The sequence below is a fragment of the Phocoena phocoena genome, chromosome 10 (genome assembly GCF_963924675.1).
Source record: "Phocoena phocoena chromosome 10, mPhoPho1.1, whole genome shotgun sequence".
NCBI classification, from domain to species: domain Eukaryota; kingdom Metazoa; phylum Chordata; class Mammalia; order Artiodactyla; family Phocoenidae; genus Phocoena; species Phocoena phocoena.
Window position 1 is genome coordinate 83,671,007 of NC_089228.1, and position 10,023 is coordinate 83,681,029.

General features: G+C 39.9%; 1 protein-coding gene across 1 annotated transcript in view; it reads left to right on the forward strand.

Annotated features, from left to right (window-relative positions):
* Positions 1-10,023, forward strand: part of LOC136129040 (zinc finger protein 665-like) — a 472,691-nt gene that overhangs the window by 186,136 nt on the left and 276,532 nt on the right.

Consider the following 10,023-nt stretch of genomic DNA (forward strand, 5'->3'; position numbering starts at 1 on the left):
CTCCCAAGAACACACTTAAATGACTGAAAAAATTAAAAACAAAATAAATAAATAACAGTGCTAGAAAATAAAGAGTGGAGCAGAAATTTTGAGGAATTTCTGGAAAAGAATCAGCAATTGGGATCAGATTGTTGAAGAAGCAGAGGAAATTGCCCTGTAAGACACCAGGGCCAGGTATGCATCTGCAAAAGAATCCTGGAGAAGTTCAAACCTCAGGACCAAGAGGTGCAAATGGCAAGAATGGGCTATTCATTTAAGAACTGCATTTGGGACAGTTGGATATCTCCCTTTTTTAACTGGGAGCTTGGGCTTCTGCCCTCTAGCTTGATACCTGTTTTCTAAAATGATCGGGAGGGCTCTTAATAAGAAAACTGAGGCCTCAGAAAGAAGCATAGCAAAATTTGAAATGACTCTGGACCTCTACAATGGAACAAGGAAGAGGAGAAAGAGGTTCTCGTTTTGGTAATTGTGTAGGCTCCCAGCCTGTCTGCTTGCTCCCACTCACTCTAAAGGAAGGCCTGCCTACTTACATACAACCGGACTGAGAATTTCCATTGGGATAATACGAGCTGCACAAGCAGCCTCCTACAACTGCAGCGGAAACTCATACTACCTAAGTTAACCAGCACAGGACTCCATTCCTAAATATAAGCATCCAATCCAGAGGACATTTAATGAAAATCAGGTGCAGAGCATGAAAGGCGGGACAAGAGTAACAGAGATCTGACCACCCCAAAAGAAAGAGACAATCCAGAGAACAGAAAGAGACAATCCAGAGAACAGAAGGAAACTTTAAATAAATCAGTTGGGGAATGAATGCTGAAGACCAAGTTGGCAGATGTCTTCTAGGTAAATGAGTATGTTAAGTATTTAATCCACGTTGCTTTAAACATAGAAATGGGTTAATATAAAAAAGTGGAAAAAAGAAACATTTAGGTTGAAACATTCTTTGAATCTCTACTGATCAGAAACAGAATAAAAATGCAAAACAGTGAGCAGGGCAGAAGTTGCAAGCTTGGTGGATAGGCCTGCTGAGCTAGGGGAGGCCACAAGGCACAGGTACAGCTTCTCAGCTAGGAGCTGAGCCAGGCCACCTACTTGATTTGTGACTGGTGTTGCCATATCCTCATTATTACTGCAGAGTGGTGACTTTAAATTTTCACTGTGAGAACTGGTTTTGATCTGGGGCCCTGTGGGCCAGGTGAAAGTTGCTTTAAATAAATTCCAGGGTGGGAGGCAGCAGATTTCTCCTTTGAAATGTTGCTCTTCTCTATTATAGCCACCTTCCTCTAATTACCTCATACCTACATGACTGCAGCCTTGAGATCATCTTCATAACTTTAGTCCATTCCAGATATGTTTACTAGATTCATGTTCCTTAAATATCATTATAATTTCCCCAGTCACAGACCCTGAGTGGCTCCTTATCCCTTACTAAAACAAATGTAAACTTCTCTGTTTGCCTTTTATTTTTATTATATTTTTAAAAATTAAAATAACAAAATATGATAAAAACTAGAATCTTGATGTATATAAAGTTTAAAAAAAAAAAAAAGGCTGACATCTCCTCTAACCCCAGATGCTATTACCTAGAGTGTTGGGAAACAATTCTCCAAGGATCTCTCACATTTCTCCAAGGGTTCTGACAGATTTTCTTTCAGATTATCTTTTCAAAGATGTTTGTATCTCCTTGTGGAGCAGATTTGTTTCCTGACCAGGATAATAAAGATATTGCCTCACTCTGGGGCAAGGCTGGGCAAAGACCGGCTTTTCCTATGCTTGGGGTTCCTCTGCTAGGATGCAAACCCATTGTGTGAGCAGCACCCACTGGGGCCCCTCCACGGCACTCCTCTGGCTTTGAGCACAAGGGGAGCATGAAGTTCATGATGCTTGTGTCATTAAGTAAAGTCCTTTGTCTGACACAGGAGCCTAGTGACTACCACACATTTCTGACAAGAAAAGTGGTTTCACTTGTTTTGTCAACTAGCTAAATTTAGTCAGTCTGATTCACTTTCTCCCTTCTGTTCTTTAATTCCTTTTCCCTAGCTCTGTCCTCATTCATCCAAGTAAGTACTTATCAAGAACCTACCGTGTGCCGGGAGCCAAGTGAGGTGAAAATGCTGGGATGGGCAACTATGTGAAGCTCACAACGACTGTCAATCTTTTGTATTCTTCGTGGTTTCTCCCTTACTCAAATCTTGCACTTTACTTTTCTTCACACGAGCTCCAGAAAAGCAAAAGTGACAGCTGGTTAATTAGTCCTATTTGTCTGACATGGATGAGTGATAGGGGAGGGGAGGGAAACATCTAAAGACTAAGTTTTTTACGTGCACTCTCACAGTCGTCACAACCATCCTATGAAACAGGCACTATATTATTCTGATTTACACAAACAAGGAAACTGAGGCTTAGAGAGGTTAAAAACATTGCCCTTGATCCTAACGGGAAAGTGGTGGAGCGGGAATTTGAATCCAGGTTTAAAGAATACTAGCGCCGGTACTCTTCACCCATTTCATCCTGGGCCCTCATTTCCCCTAAGTATCAGAGAAGTTTAAACAGAGGCCAGTTTTCCTCTCCCTTAGTGCACAAGGTCCTGCCAGATCACGGTGAGCGGGGCACAGCAGGTACAGTTGGCAACCCCGAGACGTGAGTGGAGGAAGCTCCTCGGTGCCCCTTCCTAGTGTGACCCAGAGACGCGAACGTCCCAGCCAGACCCTCTCGCAGGAGAGAGGCGCCTGCCCTCCAGGATGAACTTAAGCAGAAGAAACCCCCTTTCCCTGTCCGCGGTTGACCGGGCCTTTCCTGCACCCGAGGCCCCTAAGGCTTCGGCCCACTCCCGGCCTGGGCCCGCCGGACCCGCGCTCTAGGGAGCCGCGGACTGGGGTCGACAATTGCGCGGAGGGAGCGGAAAGGAAGCTGCGGGCCGAGGAAGAAGCCTGTCCCCGAAGTCACTTTCGGGCCTCTCGCACAATCCTGGAGGTTTCCACAGGCTCGTGGTTGGTCGACTTTCGAGAATGCCCCCGCCGCCGTAGCTGCGTCCGAACCGGCTGCAGGGCAGCGCGTTTCCGGATCTCCCCCAAACGGGTCTCCTATTCCTCCACCTGGGAGCCCTGGGCTTCTTTCCAGGGGCAACCTCAGTGTTTCTGAACCCGGGAAAGACCGGCCCCCTTTTTCAGCGCTCTCGCGACTCCCAGCCACTTCCGGTAGCTAAAGGTTCCAGAGCTCCACGGGCGGGGATTTGCGGGCCGGTAAACGGCGCTGTGAGCTGGACCCGGCGCCGGGGGCTGGAAACCGCCAGGAGACGAGAGCTGGCGGGTGGGTGCCCCAGTGAGGGTCACCGGGGTGGTGTTCTCCGCCGGTGGACGGGTGGGGCCGTCCGGGCTGGGTTTGGGGTTAGGTATTTAGGGAGCAGGGAGCAGTTCAGAATTAGGGTAATTGTTAACATTAGAGGAATTATTTTAAAACACACACAACAGCAACAAATGCAGTGAATTCATGAAGATCAAATGCCAGTTAACTAATTTAAGCAGTCTGGGGGGAAGAAAATGCTGAACATGATGCATTTTGATAAACAAGAAGACCTAACTGCGCTATTGGCAGAGGCTAACATAGCACTTACTATGTGTCAGGCACTGTTCTAAACCCATTACATTTGGTCACTTATGTAATTCCTACCTTATGAGGTAGATAACCATTTTACCACCGTTTTACAGATGGGAGACCTGAGGCACAGAAAGTAAGCCAAGGTCATATAACTAGTAACAGGCAGAGTAAGGATTCATACCCAGGCATTCTGCTTTTAACCTCTGCTCTACTGCCTTTCATTGATAACCTTGACTTTATCAGTTTAGGAAATGTGCTATCCAGAAGGAAGTTTGTACAGAGACATGTTATTATAGTGGTGTTCTGAATCCCATCAGGTTTGTTGGCAATTTCCCTTTAGGGCTTAACAAAGGGTGCCTTCCACAGAAAGTTTTAAGGAGAAAAGAATACAAATGTTCATTTAACAAATTAATTAGGCCCACACACTATTTCAAAGTCCCTTTTCCTGTTCCATTTCTCTCTAGCTTTTTCTCTGTTCTTATTTTGTTTCCACTAGGTTAAATCATTTGAAATTGCTGATATTTCACTGCTTCTGACACACAGAAATGGCAACTTCATATGTTTAACCCAGTATTTAAACATCTTTTTGTGTGAGAATTTAGGAGTCTACAACAATCTTTTAGCAAATTGTTTTGGCTTTATCTCCAAAGTATACCTTGAATCCTTTTATTTCTCTTCATGTCCACTTTGGACCTGTGGTTGGTGCCACCACCTTCTCTCATCTGGCTTACTGCAGTGGCCTCTTGACGGGTCTCCTTGCTTCTGCTTTTTTCTCACTCTTGCTTCCTTAAGGGACCAGAATATTTTAAAAAACAAAAATCAGATCATGTCCTTCCCTTCCAGTGGTGTCCCACCATGCTTAGAATACATATCCTGGCCCCTGCTCGCCTCTCTAACCTAATTTTATACCACATTCCCCTTAATCCAGTGCTTTAGACCCAATGACCTTCTTTCATTTCCTGTAAACACATCAGATTCATTCCTACTGTAGAGACTGCATAAGCAATTCCCTTTGCCTGACAGGGTCTTCTTCAGAACTTCCCAAGGCTGGACATTTATATTTCAGTTAGAATGTCAGCTCTTCAGAAAAGCCTTTTCTGACTACTTGTAGTAGTCATTCAGCCACTCTGTTTCATTTCATTATTTATATTCCATATACCACTACTCCTATTTGATATTTGTCTTGTATTCCTTCACTGTAATACAGGCTTATAAAAGCAGGGATTTCTCTTTTTTTTATGAAAAGACAGAAGCAGCTCCTTTATTATAGCCCAACAGTTGTGACAAATGAAGACACATTCAAGAACAGATAATGAAAAATTTTGAATTATTGTCATTGTTTCTCATATTCCTGAGACTCTTGAATTAATATAGCAAACCAGTCTGAAGATAAAAAGCTAGAAGCTTTATCAAATAGATTATGTCTGGTAGAATGTCTACACTGAACTAACTCAAAGTCCTGGTAGTAGTTTGGGTTTTATGTAAGAAATGGCATAATTTTTCTAGGAGGTATTGATTTACTTACTCTTCATTTGAAGCCAAACTGTCTGACTGTGATGGTTTTATACTTTTCCAATTGGAGTGTCATGTTTATTTTTTCATTTCTGACTTAGCTTTATCTACTTTCTGGAGGAGCCAGGATGTTCTTTTCCATAGGTGTCAAGAATACTGATCCAAGGGGAAAAATGAATTTAAGGTCAACCCTTGAGTAAGAGAGTGCCTAGAAAGTAGCATTAAGTGTTTATGCAAAACACTCAACTTGTGCAAGAGTTAGACATTAATGTAACTTATAAATATATGCAGTAGGCGAAGAAATGTTTTAACTTTAAATTATTTCAAAGATTCCAGATTTATTGTGTTGTCATTGCTTTACAAATAAGAATGGTATTTTCTTTCCCATCTGACTCCTATTGTACATGCAAATCACCACAATAATGTGAATAGCTATTTACATATTTTATGTGACAATGAAATACTAAAATTGTTCAAAATATGGAATTATACATTTGCTGGAGGGTTTAGGATTTTAACCTAGCAGATAAGGCACTATTTCCTGATTCTGAAAAAGGATTTCCTTCCAGCTATGTTTTTATACATTGATACATGGAATATATAACTATTTCTGCATTTTTAGATGTCCTCATATTCATATTTTTATATAGATAGTAAAATAGAATTTGTTTATAATTATCTAACTGTTGATTGTTCTTCATAGGTAAGTTATTTTTAAACAAAAAACATCAAAAGCACGTAATCACTTCATGTCTTTGAGATAAAGTTAAGGCTATAGGAGAGTTTTCCAAGACTATCTACTGAGTGGAGTAGAGAAAAACAAAAAGGCACAATAACTGGATTAATGAAATTTCCTTCCTTGTACCCAGTATTACGGTGATATATAATAGGTTAATTCAACATACATGGGAACTTATGGTTCTTACATATAGAAATTGTTCCATTGCTAATTTCCCCAAAGAGACTTCTGCAGTAAATACTATGAAGTGTGTATTAAAAATAATGCATAAAGCAGGTCTAACCATTAGTAAGTCCTCTCATGCAATGGCATATCCAAAGACCTTTAGTCCCTATTGCTGTGCTATTGGACTTGCCAAACAAACCAAACTTAAAATCTTATTAAATTGAAATGAAATTGTAATCCCGAAGTAACAATCTATTTTTCCCCCTTTTCTTTCCTTCCTCCCCACACCTAACCTGAAATGCCCTGCCTTTTTTTTCCTAATAGTCTTCCATCTGAAAGGACAGCATTATACCTTTAATTTTAACATTCACTATTTTTCTCACAGTCTTACATGGAAATATCTTGTTATATCCTGCTCTATCCCCAATACCTAAAATAGAGGCGTGGCACATAGCATGCACTCAGTAAATACCTGTTGGATTAATGAGTAAGAAGAAAAAGGTAAAAAGTCCTTGGCAGCACAGAACTTAGCCTCACAGAATTGAAGTGGTTTGGAACATAGTGAATGGGACCTACCCTGAGAGTGAGATCTTGATCAGTGTTGTCCAATTAATAGGAATGTAATGTGACCCACCTATGTGGATGTAAGTTTTCTAGTAGCCACATTAAAAATGTAAAAAGATAGGTGAAATTAATTCTTAATGTATTTTATTTAAACCAGTATATCCAAAATATTTTAAAATCAATATAACTTATTAATGAAATATTTTACATTCCTTTTTCATACTAAGTCTTTGTAATCCAGTGTGTTTATACTTACTACACATCTCAATTCAGTTATAAAATTTTCATTGGAAGTACTTGATCTGTATTGAGATTACATAAAATTTTGAATGGAAAAAATAGATTCCTATACCCGAAATACTCCGAACATACTTAAAGGTTTTCCAGTAACTGTATTGAGTATCAGTTTTTAAATTTAAATGAAAGTGAAAAAAATTTAGTTCCTCAGTTGCGCAGCCACATTTCAAGTGCTCGATAGCCACATGTACCTATTGGCTAATGTATTGGACAGTGCAGATCAAGGATAAAGTGTCTATTTGGGGTTGGGTCAAGGGGCAAAGGAGAGGGTAGCAGCAGAAGTATGGTATAGAGAGAAGGTCTAGAAAATAATTTTGTGTGGTAGTAAAAGGGTCTAACAGTGCTGGCCATATATAACAGTTCTAAGTTGAATCTTATTGTATATGATGTGGACCGGTCATGGAAATCAGATTATTTTCCTATAGAGCAGTGGTTCTCAACTGGGCTGGCAGGGCAGGGGAGAGATTTTGTCCCTCAGGGAACATTTGCATCTCTTAAGAAATTTTTGCTTGCCACAAGTTGGGGCTGCTCGTATCTAGAGGGTAGAGGCCAGGAATGCTGCTAAACATCCCACACTGCAGAGGACAGCCCCCCACAGCAAGAAATTGTTTGGCTGAAAATGTCAGTAAAACCAAGGTTCAGAAACTGTGCTCTAGAGGATTTGAGTAAGAAAGACTGAGAGATCTATTCTTTTAGAACCTTAGTCTAATTGCCTTGTGATATTACTAAGGGGAGAACAGGTTGTTTTGAAGCATTTCAAAGTTTCTAGCAGTTTCATTGTTGATGGACTTTTTGATTAGACTATAAAGAAATAATTTCATGCTCAGAATGAGATTGTAGACCCATTCAATAAAGATAACATAAACAATATGTGCTGTGCATATAAGACTCAACGACCTTGGGATAAACTGATCTGTTCACCTTCGTATGGCTGTGGCATATGACCCACTGTCTCAATTATAATTGATGTCAATATTAGAATTACTTGTCACTTTTTCTTTCTCTATCACCATCGCTTATTTTATCTTTGTTCCTTTCCCTATACCCTTGCTCCTTTTTTATCACTCTCTTTTTGTTCCATCCCCTTCTTCTCTATCTTGTTTCCCCCCTTTTCACCAAGGCCCGTGCATACCTCCGACATCCTCTCCTACCCCAACTCTCATCTATTTCCTCCCTTTATAGCTGTTGGCTCCTCATTCAAAATCACCAGTTTAACCACCATTCCCCAACTGTATCTGAAAGAACTGCCCCCGTACTCCCTTTAGATGCCTTTTAAAATCACTGTCTGTTCTACTAGTTCATGAAAACTACAAACTACAAGTTGTTGCCTCCCTCCAAAAAAAAGAAAAACCCTCCAAAAAATTTGGGAGGAGTGATGCACATGTTTTTGACACAAGTATTTAAGAAACTGCCTTCCATGTTTAGGGTTCTTTTAGAGCAGGTGCCATCATTCCAGGATGGCTCTCTCCTAGAACTCAGTGGTTCTGATTACGGCGTCTAACATATTACACCTTCTTTTCGAATAACTGTGGCTGTGATTGAACTCAGAGCTCTTCTTTCTAACTGCTTGCATCCTCACCAATTTTTTTGTGCGTTTCTACAGACTTACTAGGACACTGCCTAATCCTTCATAATACTAACAACTACTTAGATCTCCTTCAACCTCATGCCTCCTTTGCCTTATGCCAGCAGTTATCCCAGGTCCCACTGGACTTTCTTCTCTTGCCACTATCACTCCAGGCTGTCTCTGGCCCCAAATCTTTCTGTACCTCCCTGACTCTTATCCTTGCCCCTCTGGTCAAGATCAGATGGTGGACACTGTGGTGGCAATTTGGAATCAACACCAGACTAAAAAGGGTAGCATACTCTCAGTGCTCCAAACTACTCTTCACTCAGACTTTGAGGGTGTACAACTCTAAGACTAGAACAATTCTTTATACACAACAGGTATTCAAAACTACTACCTGAATAGAACGTTCAATCATACAGAGTACGTTAGAGGAAAATCAGTCTGTCATCGTTTTTACCCATTTAAGTAAACTTAATGTTGTGGTAGCCAAGATCATCTTTCTTACCATTGCAGAAGTCTCTAAATTCAAGGATAAGATCAGAAACATGAGTTTACCCTTTAAAGACTGTAAACAGCTTCTACACATGACAGTTTTTTAGCAAGACTGAAGGTAAAGGGGGAAAAGCTATCATTCATTAAGCATCTAACTTTATTTTTTAGATAAGGATGTTTCTAATACTAAAGATTTAATACTTTATTTTCATGATCATTAAAAAATCCTTTGTTTCAAATGTTTTGAAGTAGTGCTCAGATAAATGAAAAAACAAGTATGAGTGTGAAACTTGATGTCTTAAAATATTTGTATCGGTTGATGTATACATTCAAAGTAAACGTACTTTTATTTTTTTAAAAGGAGCATTATGTTCAAAAGATATAAAAGCTCAGTTTATCTTTATGGTGTTATGAAGAATGATTTACGAGTCACCTTCCAGTAGTAGTAGACACAAAATGATTCTGGTGCTTTTCCTACTCTCAAAGCAAGTATGTGTAATTAGTGTCTTCAGTAAGAGATTAGATCACTTCCTGATCATTTTGGTGATGTCTATTCCTAGAATCAGTGGTTCGTGGCAGTTTGATGGTATTGTAAATTTGAACGTGTTGGCCTTTGGTCACAATTCCTGTCATGCTATAAAATTCTCAAACTAGTGATGTAAAACTGTCACAAATACGTTCATGAAATGCTAATACATTCCGAAGCCAAAAAGAAGAAGAAAAACTAAATTGTTCACTGTGTCTTAAAGTATTAGTGTCCTGAGAGTCCCAGTTTCTCATTAGTATAGGGTAACTGACAGGGGATGTTACCTTGTAAAGGTAATTACACTCTTTTTATAGAGATGAGGTAGTAAGTTAAGCTTTCAATTTTGATTATTAGGTTATTGTATTCACTTAATAATCATCTTTCTCCAATTACAATACACTCTCTTTCTAAGGCTGAAAAAGTGCCACAGAGTTATTTTTACTAAATTACTTTGTTTTAAGGTGTTTGTATTTTATCTCCTATTGCTATTACAGCCTCTTCAGCTATCTCTTTTGCTACCTTCCTGAACTCAGAATCACATACCAAAGCTGGAAG